At 48.5% G+C, this 22,568-nt stretch overlaps 1 long non-coding RNA gene across 1 annotated transcript in view; it reads right to left on the reverse strand.

Moving 5' to 3' along the window:
* The window catches only part of LOC137331450 (uncharacterized), a 48,591-nt gene that overhangs the window by 3,829 nt on the left and 22,194 nt on the right, over positions 1 to 22,568 (reverse strand). The window contains exon 2 of the long non-coding RNA XR_010965479.1: positions 20,671 to 20,827. This is a non-coding gene — a long non-coding RNA (uncharacterized lncRNA). The remainder of the gene's footprint in view (positions 1 to 20,670; positions 20,828 to 22,568) is intronic.

The raw sequence follows: 22,568 nt of genomic DNA on the forward strand, positions 1-22,568 counted from the left end.
TGAGCAGGGAAGCCGTTGTGGCTTTCCAACAAGGTGAAGCTAGCAGAAAGAGGAGTCGGTCCAAAGAGGTCATTTTTAAAGCATTTTTTTTTTACTTTCCTTGTGAGGCCAGGAGGAGCAGTGCTCCTTCAGAGGAAAGCTTAGTCTTCCCCGTCTCAGGCTTCTTGCACCTCACGACTTACCCGAGTGCCAGGGACTGTTCCTTAAGTCCCCGCCAGTGGCCTTCTACCACCTGACATTACACTCCAGCCCACTGGCCAGCTACTGCTTCCCGCCGGTTTCAGGCAGGCAGCTGATACAAATGAGCCCTGGGAGTTAAAATCGCCTGAACCTCACATTGCCGAGGTCAGAACAGTTTTCCACTCACCTCGACCCCCGTTCGCCCGCTTCCCATCCCAAGTTAACATCAGGGCTAAAGTGGTTCCTCTCAGCCTCCTGTCACGAAGAGAGAAAATGACTCCCAACAAAAGTCTCTAAAAATGCAAACATGTTATGCTCAACCTTTTACTAAAATGTTTCTTTTTTATAATTTTTTTAAAAATACTGTTCAATTTAGGGAATGAGATTGTGGTTTTAAATATAAATGTTTCTGAATAAGCCAGGTTTGTTATATAATATGCACCATTAATTTGGAAGAAACAGAAAGCTGAGCCCAATTGTTCATCCAGAATTCTGGCATTAACAAGACTGATGAGGTGTTGCAGTACTTGCCTCATTCAGGTATGTTATTCTTATGGAACCAAAGCAGTGAATTTAACGACCCTAATATTAACTGGGATACAATCACTGCAAAAGGTAGAGAGGGCGCAGAATTCTTAAACTGCATTCAGGCAAACTTTTTTAGCCAGTACGTAGCAAGCCCAACAAGAGGGGGTGCAGTTCTGGATTTAGTTTTAGGGAATGAAGCTGGGCAGGTGGAAGGAGTATCAGTGGGAGAGCATTTTGGTGGCAGTGATCATAACTCAGTTAGATTTAGCATAAATATGGAAAAGGACAAAGATAGAACAGGAGTTAAAGTTCTCAATTGGGGAAAGGCCAATTTTACCAAGCTGAGAACTGATTTAGCAAAAATGGACTGGAAACAGCTACTTGAAGGTAAATCAATGGCAGAGAAGTGGGAGGCATTCAAGGGGGAGATTCAAGGGGTTCAGAGTAAACATGTTCTCACAAAGAAAAAGGGTGGGACTGCTAAATTTAAAGCCCCCTGGATGACAAGGAGCATACAGGGTAAGATAAGTCAAAAAAGGGAAGCTTATGTCAGACACCAAGAGCTCAATACTGCAGAAAGCCTAGAGGAGTATAGAAAGTGCAGGGGTGAAATTAAAAAGGAAATTAGGAAAACAAAGTGAGGTCATGAAAAAATACTGGCAAGTAAAATTAAAGAAAACCCAAAAATGTTTTATAAAATACATAAAGAACAAGAGGGTGACTAAGGAAAGAGTAGGGCCTATTAGAGACCAAAAAGGTAACCTATGTGTGGAGGCGGAAGATGTGCGAATGGTTCTTAATGAATACTTTGCGTCTGTCTTCACAAAAGGGGGACGATGCAGAGATTGTAGTTAAGGAGGAGAAGGAGTGTGAAATATTGGATGGGATAAACATAGTGAGAGAGGAAGTATTAAGGGGATTAGCATTTTTGAAAGTAGATAAATCACAAGGCAAGGAAGTACATAATAAATGGGAGGAAACTGAGAGGTGTAGAGGAACAAAGGGAGTGCATGTCCACAGATCCCTGAAGGTAGCAGGACAGGTAGATAAGGTGGTTAAAAAGACATACGGGATACTTTCCTTTATTAGCTGAGGCACAGAATATAAGAGCAGAGAGGTTATGCTAGAACAGTATAAAACATTGGTTAGGCCACAGCTTGAGTACTGCGTACAGTTCTGGTCACCACATTACAGGAAAGATGTGATTGCACTAGAGAGAGTACAGAGGAGATTTACAAGGATGTTGCCAGGGCTGGAGAATTTTAGCTATGAGAAAAGATTGGATAGGCTAGTGTTATTTTCTTTGGAACAAAGGAGGCTGAGGGGAGATTTAATTGAGGTATATAAAATTATGACAGGACTAGATAGAGTGGATAGGGAGGACCTATTTCCCTTACCAGAGGGATCAGTGACCAGGGGGCAGAGATTTAAAGTGATTGGTAGAAGGATTAGAGGGGAGCTGAGGAGAATTTTTTTCACCCAGAGGGTGGTGGGGTCTGGAACTCACTGCATGAAAGGGTGGTAGAAGCAGAAACCCTCAACTCATTCAAAAAGTACTTGGATGTGCGCTTGAAGTGCCGTAACCTGCACGGCTATGGACCAAGTGCTGGAAAGTGAGATTAAGATGGATAGCACTTTTTCGGCCGGCACGGACAAGATGGGCCGAATGGCCTCCTTCTGTGCTGTAACTTTCTATGATTCTATTATGTTGTTTACGGAAAACTAATATTGAGGCATTCCCGCCACTACAGCTATATCACACAGCAAAGCACAAAGAGACACTCTGGAAAGAGATCTCCTGTCTGCGTGGAATTTCTGTGATGCTATGCCTTCTGGTATAATAAATTTGAACCTCTTTCACCTTTCTTCCATTCCATATCTTACCTGAACAATCTGCAAACTGAACCTGATTTTCTGCTGTTGTGCTGCATGAGGTCAGAAATGCAGTCCTTCAGCAATTATTTTTGCTGTTGCTTAAATAATGAATCAAAATATTGCCAAGCAAAATTAATGTTGTAGGTAGGAACTGGCAGAATCGGGCTTGCCCATAATATTCTTCACTGATATTTCCCAGCAATTGTTCTTTGATACATGTTGACATACATTACATTCCTAATATATACAGTATATACATGGTATAGCAATATTGGTACATTGTGGTATGCTACCAGAATTAATTAAAATGTTACGCTGGAAAAATATGTCAATAATCATAGGTTGCCACTTACTATATCTAATCATCAAAATTTCCAGGATCTTTACACTTTATAAAAACAGTTTGTCAATTTTTTTCTCACATCCTCTCCTGTAGACATTGACTCTTGCAATGGTCTGGTTCCACAGCCCAAACAGCCATTCTTCATGTGTGAGCCTAGATAATGAATGTCAGTAGGCTATTCAATTGTGGAGACCATCAAAACCAAATTGAACTTCTACACATGCAGACTATCCAGCACAGAGCATCAAACCTGAAACCTCTCGTCGGGTAGAGAACCACACAAAGTGGGGCCTTTACCCACCATTGCATCAGGTGGCCTTAGAAGCTTACACTTCATGAAACTGATCTAATAACAATACCATCAATATCTATACATCTTATTAAAAATGTTATATATGGCATGTTCTTCCTGTCCATAAACCTTATTTTCTGTGGCCATGATTTTTGGTCACACTTTTGCATCAATATTTCCCGATCAATATTTAACATTGAATGTTCAACTGTTATGATTGCACCCTTTAGCCACTAGGTGGCCCTGCATCAAATTTCTCAAATCTTTCCCCAGCTACCTCCCCATCTTTATTTCTGTGAAGATAATTTTAGAAATAAAAAATTACATTTTATCTATTTTTAATTTTTATTGAACTTTAGTTATTTAGTTAGAGGCGGGTCAGTAATTTTAATATTTAAATGAGGCTGCATTCCTCAGATTTTGGCAGCCATTTGAATTTAACGGCTGCAGTCCGGTTTTCCCAGGGTTGAGGAAACCTGCCAGCTGAAGAGAGGTGAGAACTGCTGGATCCAGCAGGTAAGTGCTTTTCCAGCACTGCTTATGGGCCAGGAGGAGCAGGAGTGCTTCCCCGGTCCCTCATTAGGGTTGCCAACTCTGGTTGGAGACATTCCTGGAGTTTTGATCACGTGACATTCTGACCTCATGACATCTGACCATGTGGTGCCTGATCATATGATCAAAGATTTATCACATTCCCTTTGAAATGAAGGTTTAGTCTCTATTTCAATAGCCACATGTGGTGAAGGATCCCAGAGTCTAATAGCCCTCAGTTCAAGAACTTTCCTCCTCCCTTGGTTTTTTCCAGTGAGAATCCTTGGTTTCCATTCCCTTGTTCCCCATTCACCCACCAGTGGAAATAATCTTTCACTCTTTACCCACAGTGAGGTACCCAAGTTTCACTCATCCCTTTACTGGTTGCTCCTCACTTAGTGCCGTTCCCACTCACCACCTTGCTACTGCTACTCCCGGCTCTGTGGGAAATGCTGGGCCCCATGCCCACCCCATTCTCCAGTCCCCCTCTCTCCCCGAGCCCACAGTCTCCCTCTCCTCCATGCACCCATTCTCCACCTCTCCCCCTGAGCTCCCATTACCCAGTCTCCATCGCTTCCCCGAGCCCCCATTCCCCAGTCTCAAAATCTCCCCCAGGCCCCATCTCTCCCGAGCCCCCATTCTCCAGTCTCCATCTCTCCCGAGCCCCCATTCCCCAGTCTCCATCTCTCCCGAGCCCCCATTCCCCAGTCTCCATCTCTCCCGAGCCCCCATTCCCCAGTCTCCATCTCTCCCGAGCCCCCATTCCCCAGTCTCCATCCCCCCTATTCCCCAGTCTCCCTCTCTTCCCTCTGATCCACCATTCCCCAGTCTTCATCGCTCCCCCGAGCCCCCATTCCCCAGTCTCAAACTCTTCCGCCCCACCCTCATTTCTCCCGAGCCCCCATTCCCCATCTCTCCCCTGAGCCCCCATTCCCCAGTCTCGCTCTCTTGCCCGAGCACCCATTTCTCATATTCCCTCTCTTCCCCCTGAGCCCACATTTCCAAATCTCCCTCTCTTTCCCCCGATTTCAGAGCCCCCCCCCCCCCAATTTCCGACTCCCCCCGGATTTCAGAGCCCCCCATCGATTCCCGATCCCCCCGCCCGATTTCAGAGCCTCCCCTGGTCGATCGCTGCTCTCTGCAGGTGCCGGCTCTGAGCAGCAGCCGGTGACAAGCTCTGTGGAAAAACCTGGAAAATGATACTGTTCAAAATGAATGCAGTTTAACCTGACTCCCTACACCAGGCTAACGGTCAATAATTATATACAGTCCCTCACTTAAGTGCCTGTTGTTCATGTGGGTGCACTGTGGTGGGAAATTTAAATCGCTGGTCTCCCGGGCTGCTGGAGGCATCATTCGGCATCGGAACCCCCGATTCCGAGAAACGACTGGTCGTTCCCGAGAGTTGGGAATCCTACCCCTCAAGCACATCTTCTGCCACGATCTCTCCCTCCCCGCGATTGGCAAACACCCCACGATCTCTCCTTCCCTCCCTCCTCGCTGCCACGTTCCGAGCCTCCCTCCCATCCCCTGATCTTCTCAATTGTCGGGGACCGTTCCCAGCAGTCATCCGAGTGCTGTCTTCGACAACAGGATTTCCCGCCCGGCAGCCGGCCAGCCTCCCAATCTGGCCGATTGCCAGGTGGGAAACGGAGCAAAAATATTCGAATGAGGACTTGTCATTAAATTTGGCAGGACCTCCGCCTTCCCAGCCGCTAACACACACCTCTGCTCCCTCCCCGCCTCCCTGCAAATATCGGGCCAACCTTTCAGGTCGACGACCTTTCATTAGAACTGGAAGAAGTTAGAGATTTAAGTTTATAAGCAGGTACAGAACCAGGGGCAAGGAGTGGGGGACAAAAGAACAAAGGGGAATGTCTGTGATAGGGTGGAGAGCAGGAGCGATTAAATGGCAAATGGATTGGTGTTGCAAGGCCAAAGGGTGTGGCAATGGGACAAATAAAGAAACAAAAGAGGGGTCCAGAGGAGCTGTAAATGGTAACAGCAGAACCATTACCTGTACCTGCGGTCCAAGAAATTGGGAGCGGTGGTTATGATCTGAAGTTATTGAAATCAATGTTTAGGCCGTAAAGTTGTAAGTAGTCTAATCGAAAGATGGAACAATGTAGGAGGCCGAGGACAGAGAGGTCGGGGTGGGAGAGGGATGAAGAATTATAGTGGCAAGCGACCGGAAGCTCAGGGTCATGCTTGCGGACTGAATGGAAGTGTCAGCAAAGTGATCACCTAATCTGCGTTTGGTCTCCCGAGTGCAGAGGAGACCACATCATGAGCAGCGAATACAGGACACTAAGCTGGGGGTGGGGGGGACTCTGAAATCGGGAGGGGGGGGGGACTCTGAAATCGGGAGGGGGGGGGGACTCTGAAATCGGGAGGGGGGGGGGACTCTGAAATCGGGAGGGGGGGGGGACTCTGAAATCGGGAGGGGGGGGACTCTGAAATCGGGAGGGGGGGGACTCTGAAATCGGGAGGGGGGGGACTCTGAAATCGGGAGGGGGGGGACTCTGAAATCGGGAGGGGGGGGACTCTGAAATCGGGAGGGGGGGGACTCTGAAATCGGGAGGGGGGGGACTCTGAAATCGGGAGGGGGGGGACTCTGAAATCGGGAGGGGGGGGACTCTGAAATCGGGAGGGGGGGGACTCTGAAATCGGGAGGGGGGGGACTCTGAAATCGGGAGGGGGGGGACTCTGAAATCGGGAGGGGGGGGACTCTGAAATCGGGAGGGGGGGGACTCTGAAATCGGGAGGGGGGGGACTCTGAAATCGGGAGGGGGGGGACTCTGAAATCGGGAGGGGGGGGACTCTGAAATCGGGAGGGGGGGGACTCTGAAATCGGGAGGGGGGGGACTCTGAAATCGGGAGGGGGGGGACTCTGAAATCGGGAGGGGGGGGACTCTGAAATCGGGAGGGGGGGGACTCTGAAATCGGGAGGGGGGGGACTCTGAAATCGGGAGGGGGGGGACTCTGAAATCGGGAGGGGGGGGACTCTGAAATCGGGAGGGGGGGGACTCTGAAATCGGGAGGGGGGGGACTCTGAAATCGGGAGGGGGGGGACTCTGAAATCGGGAGGGGGGGGACTCTGAAATCGGGAGGGGGGGGACTCTGAAATCGGGAGGGGGGGGACTCTGAAATCGGGAGGGGGGGGACTCTGAAATCGGGAGGGGGGGGACTCTGAAATCGGGAGGGGGGGGACTCTGAAATCGGGAGGGGGGGGACTCTGAAATCAAGGGGCTCTGAAATCAGGAGGCGGCGGCTCAGAAATTTAGGGGGCTCTGAAACTTGGGGGGGAGGGGGCTCTGAAATTGAGGAGGGCTCTGAAATCGAGGTGCTCTGAAATTGAGGGGGCTCCAGAGTTGGGAGGAGAGAGGGAGGCTGGGGAATGGGGGCTCAGGGAGAGATAAAGACTAAGGAATGGGGCTCTGGGAGAGATGGAGACTGGGGAATGGGAGCTCAGGGATGAGAGGTCAGTGGAGAGAAGCAGGCTGGGAAATGGGAGAGAGAAGGAGAGTGTGGTTTGAGGGATTGGTGCTCAAACGGGGTTGGGGGGGGGGTAGGTGGTGAAATTAGGTTGGGGCGGCATGTAGACCAGCATCTCCCACAGAGTCGGGAGCAGCAGCAGCAAGGTGGTGAGTGGGAATGGCACTGAGAGAGGAGCAGCCAGTAAAGGAGTGAGTGAAACATGGGGACCTTACTGTAGGTAAACAGTGAAAAATTGTTTCCATTGGTGGGCGAATAAGACCATAAGACCGTAAGAGATAGGAGAAGAAGTAGGCCATTTGGCCCCTCGAGCCTGCTCTCCACCATTTAATGAGATTATGGCTGATCTGATTTTTACCTCAACTCCACTTTCCCGCCCTTTCCCCATATCCTTTGACTCCCTTGCTGATCAAAAATTTGTCTAACTCAGCCTTGAATGTATTCAATGACTCAGCCTCCACAGCTTTTTAGGGCAAAGAATTCCAAAGATTCACTACCCTCTGGGAGAAGAAATTCCTCCTCATTTCCGTCTTAAACAGGCGACCCCTTAGTCTGAGACTATGCCCCCCCTAGTTTTAGATTCCCCCATGAGGGCTACCCTCTCAGCATCTACCCTATCGAGTCCCCTCAGAATCTTGTATGTTTCAATTAGATCTCCTCTTATTCTTCTAAACTCCAATGAGTATAGACCCAACCTGTTCAATCTTTCCTCGTAACACAACTCTTCCATACTCGGAATCAACCTAGTGAACCTTCTCTGAACTGCCTTCAATGCAAGTGTGTCCTTCCTTAAATAAGGGCACCAGAACTGTACGCAGTACTCCAGGTGTGGTCTCACCAGCACCCTGTACAGTTGTGGCATGACCTCCCTCCTTTTATACTCCATCCCCCTAGAAATAAAGGCCAATATTCCGTTTGCCTTCCGGATTACCTGTATGTTGACTTTTTGTGTTTCATGTATGAGGACACCCAGATCCCTCTGTACCGTAGCATTTCTCCATTCAAATAATATTTTGCTTTTTTATTTTTCCTCCCAAAGTGGATGATTTCACATTTTCCCACATTATATTCCATCTGCCAAATTTTTGCCCATTCGCTTAACCTGTCAATATCCCTTTGCAGACACTTTGTGTCCTCATCGAATGGGGAACTAGGGCACGGAAACCAAGGAATCTCATTGGAAGAAACAAGGGGGAAGGTTCTTGAATCGAGGGCTATTAGACCGTGGGATTTCACCACATGTATCTATTGAGGTAGAGACTAAAACTTAATTTAAAAGGGAAGGGGATGAATAATTCAAAAAGGAGGAATATAAAAGAATCTGAGGGGAATGAGATTACAGGAGAGAATGCCAGCACTGGGGGCCGAATGGCCTCCTCCTGTCCTGTAATTGCTATAATAAAAACAGAAAATGCTGGAAACACTCAGCAAGTCATACAGCATCTGTGGAGAAAGAAACAGAGTTAGCGTTTCAAGTCAATGACCTTTTGTCAGAACTGGAGAAATTGAAGATTAAACAGTTTTTAAGCAAGTACAGAGCCAGGGAAAGGGGCCCCCTACAGGAATGGGAGGGGAGGAAAGAACAAATGGAATGTCTCTGATAGAATGGAGGGTAAGAATGATTAAATGACAAAGGGGATGATGGTGCAAGGAGGGTGGTAATGGGACAAGTAAAGAAACAAAAGATGAGTCTAGAGGAGCTGTAAATGGCAACATCAGAACCATTAGCAGCACATGCTGTCCAAAAAAATGGGAGCAGTGGTTATGATCTGAAGTTATTGAAATCAATGTTGAGTCCAGAAGGTTGTAAAGTACCTAATTGAAAGATGAAGTGCTGTTCCTCGAGCTTCCATTAAGCTTCATTGGAACAGCATAAGAGGCCGAGGTTAGAGAGGTAAGAGTGGGAGTGGGACGGGGAATTAAGATAGCGAGTGACCAGCAGGTCAGGGTCCTCCTTGCAGACTGAGCGGAGGTGTTCAGCAAAGCGATCACCCAGTCTTCGTTTGTTCTCCCCAGTGTAGAGGAGACTGCATTGTGAGCAGCGAATACAGTATACTAAATTGAAATAAGTACAAGTAAATCGCTGTTTCACCTGGAAGGAGTTGTTTGGGACCCTGGACGGTGGGAAGGGATGAGGTGAAAGGGCAGGTGGGAAGGGATGAGGTGCAACTCCTGCGCTCGCACGGGAAGATGCTGTGGGAAGGAGAGTAGGTGTTGGAGGTGATCGAAGAGTGGAGCAGGGTGTTGCGGAGGGAACGGTCCCTTCAGAATGCTAAAAGGGGAGGGGAGAGGAAGATGTTTTTGGTGGTGGCATCGTGCTGGAGGTGGTGGAAATGGCAGAGGATGATACATTGAATATGGAGGCTGGTGGGGTGGAAGGTGAGGACAAGGGGGGCCCCATCATGGTTCTGGGAGGGAGGGGAAGGCGTGAGGGCAGAAGTGCGGGAAATAGGTAGTTCACGGTGAACAACAGTGGAGGGGAATCCTCAGTTGAGGTAAAAGGAAGACATATGGGGAAACACTGGTGTGGAAGGTGGCATCATCAGAACAGATGCGACGGAGACGAAGAAACTCGGAGAAGGGAATAGAGTCCTTACAGGAAGCGGGATGGGAGGAAGTGTAATCAAGGTAGCTGTGGGAGTCGGTGGGATTATAGTAGATATTGATTGACAGCCTATCCCCAGAAATGGAGATAGAGAAGTTGAGAAAGGGAAGGGAAGAGTCGGAGATGGGCCATGTGAAGGCGAGGGAAGGGTGGAAATTGGAAGCAAAGTTGATGAAATTTTCCAGTTCGGTGCAAGAGCAGGAAACCGCACCGATACAGTCATCAATGTACCGGAAAAAGAGGTGAGGGAGGGGACCTGTGAAGTGGAACAAAGAATGGTCCACGTATCCCACAAAATGGCAGACATAGCTTGGGCCCATACGGGTTCCCATGGCGACACCTTTTATTTGGAGAAAGTGAGTGGAGTCAAAGGAGAAGTTGTTCAACGTAAGAACAAGTTCAGCCAGGCAGAGGAGGGTGGTGGTGGATTGGGACTGGTTGGGCCTCCATTTAAGTAAGAAGCAGAGGGCCTGCAGGCCATCCTGGTGGGGAATGGAGGTGTAGAGGGACTGGACGTCCACGGTGAAAAGGAGACGGATAGGGCCGGGAAACTGGAACTGTTAAAGTGGCGGAGGGGGTTGGAAGAGTCGTGGATGTAGGTCAGAAAAGACCAGACAAGGGGAGAAAAAAATCGAGTCGATAGGAAGAAATAAGTTACGTGGGGCAAGAACATGCTAAAATTATGGGTCTACCAGGGCAGTCCTATTTGTGGATCTTGGGAAGGAGGTAGAAGCGGGCTGTGTGAGGTTGGGAAACTATGTGGTTGGAGGCCGTGGGGGAAGATCTCCAGAGGAGATAAGGTCAGTGACAGTCTGGGAAACTATGGCTTGATATTTGGCAGTGGGGTTATGGTCCAGGGGGAGGTGTCGGAGAGTTGGCGTTCAGCCTCTGCAAGGTAGAAGTCTGTTTGCCACACAACAACGCTGCCTTTGTCAGCAGGGTTTAATGACAATGTCAGGTTTGGACCTGAGAAAATGGGGTGCTGCAGGTTCAGAGGGAGGTAGGTTAGAGTGAGTGAGGGGAGTGGAGAAATTGAGATGTCACGCCAGCAGTTTCCAATGAAAAGATCATGAGAGGGTAAGAAGCTAGAGGGAGGGTTCCAGGTGGATGAAGAATTCTGAAGGCGGGAGAAAGGGTCTGCTGTGCGGGGGGAAGATTCCTGGCCAAAGAAGTGGGCACGGAGGCGACGGAAGAAGAGCTCAGCATCATGTCGCGCTCGAAATTCATTGAGGTGGGGGCATAAGGGGATGAAGCTGAGGCCTTTGCTGAAGACTGGGGTCAGAGAGGGGAAGGTCAGACGGGATAGTGAAAACATGACAAAGGGTGAGATTGGAGGGAGGGAAGGAGCCAGAGGAAAGTGAAGGGGATGAAGGTTCAGGAGGGGTGTTGGTATCTAAGAGTTGTTGAAGCTTGCGATCATTGACACCTGAAAGGAAGAAAGAAAGTTTTTTGTTAAAGCACCACTTGAGGTGAAGGGTGAAATGGAACTGCAGACCAGGACAATTCTGAAGTAGAGTGAGTCAGTGCTGCTGGAGAGAGAGGTCGAGTGTGCACGTGGCAGCGCATGGCGTTGAGTGTGGATCTCAGGAAGCGGTGAGAGCAGTGGTTTGAGGAACGCTGAATATCATGGAAATTTCTGTAATCATGGGTGGATCCGAAACACGAAGGGTGGAACTTAAGTTAGAATCCATGTGGAAAATTCAGAGCCGGAGACAGTTGCTGAGGATAGAGATGTGGCTGTGAAAGCGAGTTTTAGTAGAAACCTGATTAAACATGAGACGGGAAACAGAAAGCAATGAAGGTGAACAAGGTAAAAGAGACAAACGGAAATCCTGTCGGAGAGAAGAGCAGAACTTGTTCAAGGTGGGCATTCCTGGAAGAGAAGAGACCGTGAATTAAACACCGAATCAAAAGCAAAATACTGCGGATGCTGGAAATCTGAAATAAAAACAGAAAATGCTGGAAATACTCAGCAAGTCAGGCAGCATCTGTGGAGAGAGAAACAGAGTTAATGTTTCAGGTTGATAACTGTTCATCAGAACTGGAAAAAGCTGAAGATCAAACAGTTTTTAACCAAGTACAGAGCCAGGGAAGGAGGGGAGGAAAGAGCAAAAGGGAAGATCTCCGATAGCGTGGAGGACAGGAGTGATTAAACGACAAAAGGGATGATGGTGCAAGGCAAGGAGGGTGGTAACAAAAGATGGGTCTAGAGGAGCTGTAAATGGCAACATCCGAATTTCTTTAATTCTATGAAATTCTGTAATTTCTATAATTCTATGAAAACTTTTCTTTATTGAGATTGAGCTCAGGGAGTGGTTTAGAAATGTTGGCGCCGAGCTGAGTTTAGAACAATGTGCCCTATGAGAAGTGCCTCAAACACTGAGCCCGCTGCCCTATGTGCGATCTTTCAGTTTGGTTCAGGTCAGTTTTGACATGTGAAATCTAAGTACAGATCAGCTCTGACTGAAGTTCCCAGTTCAGAGTTGTCACCTTCACTTGGACCCGGAGACCAAGAAGATAGGGGGAGGGATGGAGCCTATTAAAAGTATCATCAACTGGGGAGCCTGACCCACCTTGTGCAGTGCAGAGGATTTCTGGCAATGGTTTCAGGGTAAATATTAGCGGGTTATAGGATTACTACTAGTTACAGGTAGGATATCAGGTCATTAAATCTAATGCTACCAGTTACATATAGACTATTAGTGAGTTATTGTATTACTGTTGGTTATGAGGGAAATCTGAGTGTTACCAGTATTACTATTAGTTATCAGTGTAATTTCAGTGAGTTACCATTAGTTGCTGGTGGAATCAAACTTCCTTCCGCCTCTGATTTCCCCTCTGTAAATCGCTCCCCGCCCTCGGTTTCCCCTTTTCCTCACCCTCGGCTTCCCCCTCCCCCATCCCCCCTTCCCCGCCTCGATTTCCCCTCTTCCCCTGGGCCTCCTGGTTCTTGGAACTTCTCACACAACAGCTGCTGGCACAAAACCACGAGCAAAGATAGTCAACTAGAGAGGACAAATGTCACAGGACCAGAATAACATGTGATCAAACCTCCAGGAATGCCTCCAACCAGAGATGGCAACCCTAAGCTGAAGGGAGGTGAGAATTGCCGGATCCAGCAGGTAAGTGCTTTTTCAGCAATACCTGTGTACCAGAAGGAACAGGTGTACTTCCCCCGGCCCCTCAAGCACATCTTCTGCTGCGATCTCTCCCTCCCTGCGATCAGCCAACCCCTCTCTCCCCCCGATGTCTATTCTATGTCTCCCCCCGGCAATCTCTCTCTCACCCCGCGATCTCTATCTCTCCCCCTCCCCGTGATCTTTATCTCTCCCCTCCCCCGCGATCTTTATCTCTCCCCTCCCCTGCGATCTCTATTTCTTCTCCTCTCCCTCCCTCCCTGCTGCCGAGCTCTGAGCCCCCCCAACCAACCTCTGATCTTCTCGATTGCCAGGGACCATCCCCAGCGGTCACTGGAATGCTGCCTTCTACAGTAAGCTTTCCCGCCCGGCAGCCAGCCAGTCACTCAATCTGGAGGTTGCCGGGCGGGAAACAAAGTAAAAAAAATTCTAATGAGGTCCTGTTGTTAAATTCGGCAGGACCTCGGCCTTCCTGGTATTTCCAGGTTTCCCGGTCACTGACATCTGCCCCCGCTCCCTCCCTGCCTCCCCGTAAATATCGGGGCCAACATTTCATCAGAACTGGAAGACGTTAGAGATTTAAGTACAGAGCCAAGGAAAAGTGGGGGGGGGGGGTGGTGGGGAGGGAGGAGACGAAAGAACAAAGGTGAATGTTTGTGATGGGTGGAGAGCAAACGCGATGATGGTGCACGGCAAAAGGGGGTGGTAATGAGACAAGTAAAGAAACAAGAGATGGGTCTAGAGGAGATGTAAATGGTAACAGTAGAACTATTACCAATACCTGCTGTCCGAGAAAATGGGAGCAGTGGTTATAATCTGAAGTTATTGAATTCAATGTTTAGGCCGTAAGGCTGTAAGGAGCCTAATCGAAAGATGAGGTGCTGCTGTCCATCGAGCTTGCATTGAGCTTCATTGGAACAGTGTAGGAGGCTGAGGACAGAGAGGTGAGTGTGGGAGTGGGGTGGAGAATTATAGTTCTTTTAATTTCAAAATATATTTATTTCATAAAATTTAAGGGTACACACAGATCAATGTGAGTACACAATTACAATTCAAACAATTGGGGAATTGCCCGATCGTACACACTCCGATCCCATCATTACAATTCAAAACACAGTTCATATCTTCTAATACATTGTGCACAATACACCTGACACGGTGGCCTTTCCCCATTGGGCCTTTGCGTTGGCTGCACCTCGCTTCAGTGCGTCCCGCAGCAAGTGCTCCTGGACCTTGGAGTGTGCTAGTCAGCAACACTCGATCATGGACAGCTCCTTCAGCTGGAAGACCAGCAGGTTTCGAGTAGACCAAAGGGCCTCCTTCACCAAGTTGATGGTCTTCCAGCAACAGTTGATATCTGTCTCGGTGTGCATCCCGGGGAACTGCCCGTAGAGCACAGCGTCCTGTGTCACTCTGCTGTTGGGGATGAACTGGGACAGATACCAATGCATCTCTCTCCACATCTTCTGCAAGAAGGGGTAGTCCATCAGGAGGTGGACGACGGTCTCATCCCCGCTGCAGCCATGAGGGCATCTTGTGGTGGCGCTGAGATTCCGTGCATGGAGAAAAGGCCCTTCTCATCACCATCCAAGCTACATCCTGGTGCCTGTTGGTCAGTGCCAGCGACGAGACGTTCTGCCAAATGGCTTCGACCGTCTGGTCGGGGAATTGCCCGATCGGATTCACCCTCTCCTTTCCCTGCAGGACCCCCAGAACGTTTTGCGCCAAACACTGTCTGATGGCCTTGTAGTCGAAGGGGTTCCTCCTCAGGAACTTCTCCACCTCGGACAGGTGGTGAGGTACGGTCCAGCTGGACGGACATCCTGCATCTGCTTAGCCAGTGTGGCGAGACCCAGTCTTCTCAGTGTGGTGGACAGGGTGAAACTCAGCACGGAGTGACATTTGGTGTTTGCATACTGGGGCTCTACACACATCCTGAGGCAGCTGCACACAAAGGTGGCCATCAGGATCAGGGCGCATTCGGGACGCCTTTCCTCCCTTTGTCTGGGAGCTTGTACATGGCGTCCCTGCGAATGCAGTCTACCTTGGACCTCCAGACAAAGTGAAAGATGGCTCGGGTAACTGTTACAGTGGAGTGGTGCGGAATAGGCCAGACCTGGGCTATGTAGAGCAACACAGCGAGCACCTCACACCTTATCACCAGGTTCCTGCTGGCCATACAAAGGGAGCACCCCCACCGCCACATACCAAGCTTATGTATGGCCTAGGCGACCCGTTCCTCCTAGTTCTTGGTGCAGGCCTGGGGCCCCCCGAAACAGAACCCCAGCACCTTCAGGTAGTCCGACCTGCTGATAAAGTGGACAAAGGATCGGGTCTCCCACCCGTCAAAGAACATGACCTCACTTTTACTGTGGTTCACTCTGGCTCCTGAGGCCAGCTGAAATGGTCACAGATGCCCATCAGTCTGTGGACCGACTGTTGAGCGGAGCAAAAGACGGTGACGTCGTCCATGTACAGGGAGGGCCTTAACCTGAGAGCCTCCACTGCCTGCGATTGTCATCCCCCCGATACCTGCATCCTTCCTGATGGACGCAGCAAACGGCTCGATGAGAGTGGACAGCCCTGCCTAACTCCAGATCTGATTGGAAAGCTTCAACTCCCACCCATTGATTAGGACTGCGCTATGGATATCTGTGTAGAGCAGTTGGATCCAATTGCGGATTCCCTCCCCAAACCCCATTTTGGAGAGCATGTCCATCACGTGCGTGTGGGATATTCTGTCAAAGGCCTTCTCCTGGTCCAAGCTGATGAGGCAGGTGTTCACCCCCTTAGCCTGCACGTAGGCGATCGTATCCCTGAGTAGCGCAAGGCTATCAGAGATCTTCCTGCCAGGCACAGTCCAGGTCTGATCGGGGAGGATTACCAGCTCTAGAGCAGACATGAGCCTGTTAGACAGGATCTTGTAGTCGACATTTAGCAAGGAAATGGGTTGCCAATTTCTGATTTCTTCCCTCTCCCCCTGCCACTTGTAGATGAAGGTGATGATGCGTTTCCTCATGGACTCTGACATGCTGCCTGCCAGAAGCATAACCCCGCACACTTACAGTAGGTCTGGGCCTATCCATTCCCACACAACCGAGTACAACTCAACCAGTAAGCCATCGCTTCTGGGAGTTCTACTCTTCTCGCAGTGGCCGATCCATGCTTTCCCACTCGCTGTCCTCTAATACCTCCGTGATAGAGGACAGGAAGGACTGGGAGGCCATGCTGTCTGCGGGCCTTGCGTCATATAGCCCAGCATAAAAGGACCTGCTGATCCCCAGTATGTCGGCCTGCAAAGACATCACCGAGCCGTCTTCCTCCTTCAGGCTGCTGATCACAGAGGTCTATCTGTGCACCTTCTAGAAGAAGAAGCGTGAGCACTTCTTGTCCTGCTCCACAGAGCGAACTCTGGACCAGAGGCGGAGCGGGGCTTGCTGGCCCTTCACCTCCCAGTTCCTCCCTGACATCAACCCCCATCAACTGCAGCTGGAGCAGATCCTGCATGCTTTTCTAGAGCTGGGACATTTCCCTGTGTCTCTCTCTTGCCTTCTGAACACCCTTAAGGATGAAAAACCTCTTGATGTTGGCCTTGATCGCTTCCCACCAGTGCACTGTGAAATCAAAAAGGAGTTTCACGGTCCTCCAACCTGTGTAATTCCTATCTATTTCCTCAATGTTCTCCGGGGTCAACAGTCTTACATTCAGCTTCCATATCCCCCTGCCTGCCTTCTGGTCCTCCTGCGATTGACAGTCGGCCAGTAGGAGGCAGTGGCCAGAGAAGAACACCAGCTGCACATCGATGCATCTGACCTTGATCATTGGGGACACATGTAGGAAGTCTATCCTGGAACGGACGGACCCATCTGGCCTGGACCAGCTGTATCTCTGCAGTGCTCTTTCTGCAGGGTTGCTGAAGATGTCACAAAGCTTTGCGTCCTTCACTGCTTCCATCAGGAGTTTGGACGTGGTGGCCAATATTCCATCAGCCCTGCTGGATCGTCCAGCCACATTGATGATGCAGTTGAAGTCTCCGGCGAGAACAACCGGCCTGGAAGTCGCCAGCAGTATCGGGAGATGCTGGAAAACCTCCAGCCACTTGTCCTTGAGGATCGGGGAGTACGTATTGATCAGTTGGAGTGGAGCGTTCTTATACAGAACGTCTGCTACGAGCTGGCAGCCCCCCACCACCTCCTTAGTCTCGGCGATGGTGAATTCAGCTGCCTCGCAGCAGAATCCCCAGGCCCGAGGAATGACTACTGTTGCCTCCCGACCAGATCGACTGCTCCTGGGTCCACATGCATGGCCATTGCTCGTAGATGCTGAGGTGCGGGATCGCGCACTCCTGCAAGAACAGCAGGTCCCTCTTGACCCTGGACAGGTAGTTCAGGGTCGCAGCACATCACGTAGTTGATTTAATACAAGGCACATTCATTGATGCAATTTTTCAAGCCATTTTAAAAATACAAGAAGGTCAAACATTAAGGTCCTACAAATGCATTAGTCCGGGTTCTACGTTACTCTTCATTTCTAACCCTTGGTCCAGATTCTGCATTTGCGTGGTGTGCACGAACTGCTGGATGGTCCTTGGGCTGAGGAACAAGGCCTGTCTTCTTTTAGGGGAGTGTCCGCGCTCGGGGATCGTCGGCGGGGTCTCGTGTGGTGATGTGCCCGTGAATTCATGGAGAATTATAGTGGCAAACGACAGAAGTTCAGGGTCACACTTGCAGACTGAATGGAGGTGTTCAGCAAAGCGATCACCCAATCTGCATTTGGTCTACCCAATGTAGAGGAGACCGTATCATGAACAGTGAATACAGTATGCTAAGTTGGAAGAAGTACAAGAAAATCACCAAATAATCTGTTTCTGTGGTGTTGGTTGAGGGATAAATGTTGGTCAGGGCACTGGGAGAACTACCCTGCTCTTATTCAAAGACTGCCATAAGGCCTCAATTTAACATCTCGACTAAGAGACTACACCTCCAATAGTGCAGCACTCCTTCAGTACTGCATTGTAGAGCCAGCCTATATTATGTCCTCAAGTGTGGAGTGGGGCTTAAACCAATGACCTTCTGACTCAGAAGCACGAGGATTATCACTTAGCTAAAGGTGACACATTGACAGCTTTTCCTGTTTCCAATTAAGATCTGCCTTAATTCCATTACCTCAACTACTCGCACATTCTCTGTATCTTTTAAATGTTTGGAATTTGTTTTATTATTATTCTTCCTATCATCTCATCTTAGTATTACTTCTGACGAAAGGTCTTCAACCTGAAACATTAACTCCGTTTCCTTCTCCACAGATGCTGCCTCACTTGCTGAGCTTTTCCAGCATTTCCTGTTTTTATTTAATATTACTTCAGCCATTTAATCTGCTTTCCATGTAAGCCCTTTACAGGTCATTCTATTTTCTCTCTTGTATGTGTGTGATGTTGTTTTTCCTTCTTTCTGTCCCTTTGTTCTGTTCCTTTTTAAATGCTGTTCATCTTTAATTGTTTTCCACTTCTCATGAAGGATAATACCTGTAACTTTAACTTGCCTGTTCGTCCACAGATGCTTACTCTTTTTAAGATGTCTCTGCCCCTGACTCCCTAATATTTCCCTAACAAAATTGGCAAAGAAAATAGAATTATTGTAATCAAGTCTTTCACATTTAATATTACTAAATTTAGTGAATATAAAAATTCATCTACTGGGTGGGGGGGGGGAGGATATTTTGATCTTTCACCCAAAACAGTGATGCGTCTGCTGTGCCCGCCCGATAGATTCAACAAGCGGCCCAAGCCATTTTCAGATTTGGGCCTAATTAGAATACAGTCAGTGAGCTGGCCAGTGCTTAATGAGCACTAGTGGGCAGCTATCCGAACAAGGGAGGAGGGGGGGTGAAATCCAGCAGCTTCATGGGAGAACCACGCCGGAAGTTGGTAGTAAAAAGAAGAGAGGATTAAACCCAGTGGCCAACAGCAGGCCGCAGTACCTTTGTGGAGCATTCATGTTCCTGTTCCTCGTGGCCCCACAAAAATTCGCCCCAAAAATGTTCCAGGCTGTTTTCATAGCAGCCTCCAGTGATCCCTTGAAGGACTGCTGGTTAGGCTGCTCACTGCCTAGTACAAATAGCTGAGTGTGCTTGGCATATGCTCCACCCATTTGTATTTGAAAGTTGCAAACGACGTAGGACTCCGATTTGCATATGCATTTGCACCTGCCTCGCCTGTTTCAAGCGGGAGTGCTGAGTGCCCTTTTACAGGCCCACCTAAAATTCGCATTAGGTGTGCCTGAGGCACCCAACGGCAGTTGCTGTTTCCCTGCTGTGAAATCCTGGATGCTCCATAAATGGGGCAGTTGAAAATCGTCCCCCATGGTAACACCAGTGCTGTGCTTTAGTCCATCTACTATAGAAAAATAGACTTACAATGCACAGAGTTTCTACACCCTCTTTAACATCGGCCTTCTTACCTTATGGTAATCAGCATTGAGTTGAATGACCAAAGAAGTGGGAGAGAGTTTAAACTGCAGTGGTTGGAAGGCAAAGGTATGAAAGGTAGCGAGCAGAATGGAGGAATCTGCTGATACATTTGAAATTGAGCATGGGAGCAACGCTGGACACAGGCCAGATAAACTGGCAGCTGGCCATTTAGGCCAGTCGAGTCAGCACTTCTGCACACATTTTTCACATAAGTCCCACTCCTGACCTTGTCCTTCAGCATTTGTAGTGCAGGAGTGTGCAAGATTTTGTTTTAGTGTGACTCATAGGTGCGTACCCCAGCTTCAAAGACCACATATAAAGTTTAAATCTATGTTGTAGAGTATCTGAACTACTAAAAGCCTTTTCTATGAAAGATTGCTATACAAGCTCATGGCAATGAATATTCTTGATAAAACTTGGATGTGAATAATGACTTGGCTGAATGAAAGGAAGCAGTGGGTTCTAGTTAGGGGAGTTTTGTTAGGTTGGGGAGGTGCACTGATCAGAGTTCCCCAGGGATTGATATTGAGGTCTAAACTGTTTCCAAGCTACACAAAACACAATGCAAGTTGGTCAAATTCACAGATGATACTAAACTACTAAACTGGAGGGGGAGGCAGGCAGTCAGTCAAGTCTGATGCTGCAACAAAGGAACTACAGAAGGAATGTGACATAAATTTTCAATGGGCACAACTTGGCAAACGCAATTTATTTGCATGGTAAGTGCAAGGTGGAAGAAAATAGGGGGCATACTGAATAAATGGTGTTGAACTGGCTGCGGAGAGGTTGAGATCTAGGAATAATAGTAGACTCATGTGCAGCCCTTACTCGGCAGCAAGCAACAAACCAAACAGAATGCAGAGCTATATGCCATATCAGTAGAGTATAAGTCTGAGACTGTTATGCTGGAGCAGTATAGTGCTCTGGTCAGATTGCACCTTTGGATCACTGAGCACAAGGGCAACATCCAAGCCCTGGAAGCAGTGCAGGGAAGCACCATAAGGAAATTGAGTGTACCATATTGGAATCCTAAGCTGTCCCCTTTCTATGCTGGTAAACCCCAGAAACTGCCGCAACACCGCCCCCCCCCCCCCACCCCGTTCAGGAGTCCATCCCCATTCTGAAAACCCCAAAAGTCCCCCTGAAAATGGTCAAAGCCCAGTGCTGCTAAACCTCATGGCTGTTCTCCTTTCTAGTGCTGCTAAATGTCAGGTACCTGTCTCCAAAATGTGCATGTTGTCTACCATCTTGTTTATTTATTCTTTGCTTTCCCAGCTCAGAGGTTCTTAGTTCAAATGTAGCATTCCTATTCGTCCTGGCTGAGATCAGGTGAATTCAAAGCAGATTGGACCAAACATCAGTTTGTCTTCATTCTATCACAAAGAAAGTATTGCCATATTAATTGCACATGTTCCTTACCCAGGATACTGAATATGGAGAATAAAATATAATACTCCCCGAAGGTAACTCTACCAGAACCCTAAAAAAAAGTCTTTGCAAATCATCCCTCACCTTTTCATATCTACCATCATTAACTCCATCCAACTTAATACACCAGAATTATCTCAAGATTCAGTGTTTTATTTTTCAGCAACCTTATATTTGAGTAAGATTTTGTACAGTTTAGTAATAAGAGAGCACCACCTAGTGGCACTTCTGGTGCATAAATACATTGGACTGAATTTTTCAAAAGAAATTTTTACAATGTACAGTATATAAAATAGATTTTTTTTAAAAATGAAATGAACTCTTATTCATGATGAGTTCTTTAAATGCTTTATCTTCTCGTTTGTGTTATTATGACTTGTGTGGTGGCAAATGAAGTCAGGAAAAAAACGCACACTAAAGGAAAAATCATAAGCTTAACCAACACCATGCCCGCCAAGGCAATGAATTCATACTCTCCCTCCTCCCCTTGCTGAGGTGAACTGCCCTTGCCTCTTCTCCCCTCCCCATCTCAATTCCCTTCTCCACTTCCTTTCCCCCACCACTCCCCTTCCCCCGTCTCTCCCGCTCCCCTCCCCACCCCAAGAACTCCCGCCCAAAGCCAGTGGGATCCTTCTTTACATATGCATGTCGGTCCCAATGACGTCATCAGGACCCGACTGCAATTTTAACTGCTGCCCTGAGCGGGGGAGCTGCTGAAGCTTTCCCGCCAGGTGAAGTCAGCGCGGAGGGAAGCCGGGGCCAGAAGAGGCCCAAACAAGTACGTTTTTATACCTTCCTTGTGAGGCCAGGAGGTCTCCGGGCCCCACAAGAAATGCTTAGGTCTTCCCTGCCATGGAAGCTCCCCCCACCCCCTCCGCCCCCTTCCTATCTACGAGGCACTCGAGAAAAGGTTTTGATGGGCAGACCCCATGGTACACAATTTTCCACTGCATCCCATCCCGGGCCTCATTTGCACACTGCCAGCACCAAACTGGCGCTCCAAGACAGCTGGCCAGTTGGGGAGGGATGGAGGCATTCCGTGAAGGGGGCCTCACATAAGCCAGCAGGAAGTTGGCCGGCAAGATTTAAATGGGACCTAGAGTTAAAATAGCCTGGGCATCATTTCTCAAGTACCAGGTGAGTTTTCAACATACCTCGCTACCCACCCATCCACTCAAAACCCACCCAGTGTTAAAATCGGAGCCAATGTTTTATTTCTCAAATGCATCACTTTTCTTCTAAAGGTTTTGATAATCCATTGAAAAGTCCCTTCTTGTTTGCCAAATGTGACAATGAGACTGGTGATCTTTCTTTCTGTGTACCACTGCTATGTGGTCTTGGCCAGCACAAAAATGCAACAGGAGTATTTACATCAATACAACAATGTCAGATATGTTGTAGACTGGATTGGATTTAATTGACTAATATAAAAGAACTTCAGTTTTGATTCGGTCTCTGGGGCATGATTTTAATTTTAGGCGTAATCAGTGGGTGGAGCATGCTAGCTGCCTGCCCGTTGTTACCACCTAGAGGTCTGAACCATTTTGAGGCCCGGGCCTCATTTGCACACTGCCAGCACCAAACTGGCGCTCCAAGACAGCTGGTCAGTTGGGGAGGGATGGAGGCATTCCATGAACGGGACCTCACACAAGCCAGCAGCAGGCCAGAGTTTACTTATGGCCACTC

Source organism: Heptranchias perlo, chromosome 13, assembly GCF_035084215.1.
Source record: "Heptranchias perlo isolate sHepPer1 chromosome 13, sHepPer1.hap1, whole genome shotgun sequence".
Lineage (NCBI taxonomy): Eukaryota > Metazoa > Chordata > Chondrichthyes > Hexanchiformes > Hexanchidae > Heptranchias > Heptranchias perlo.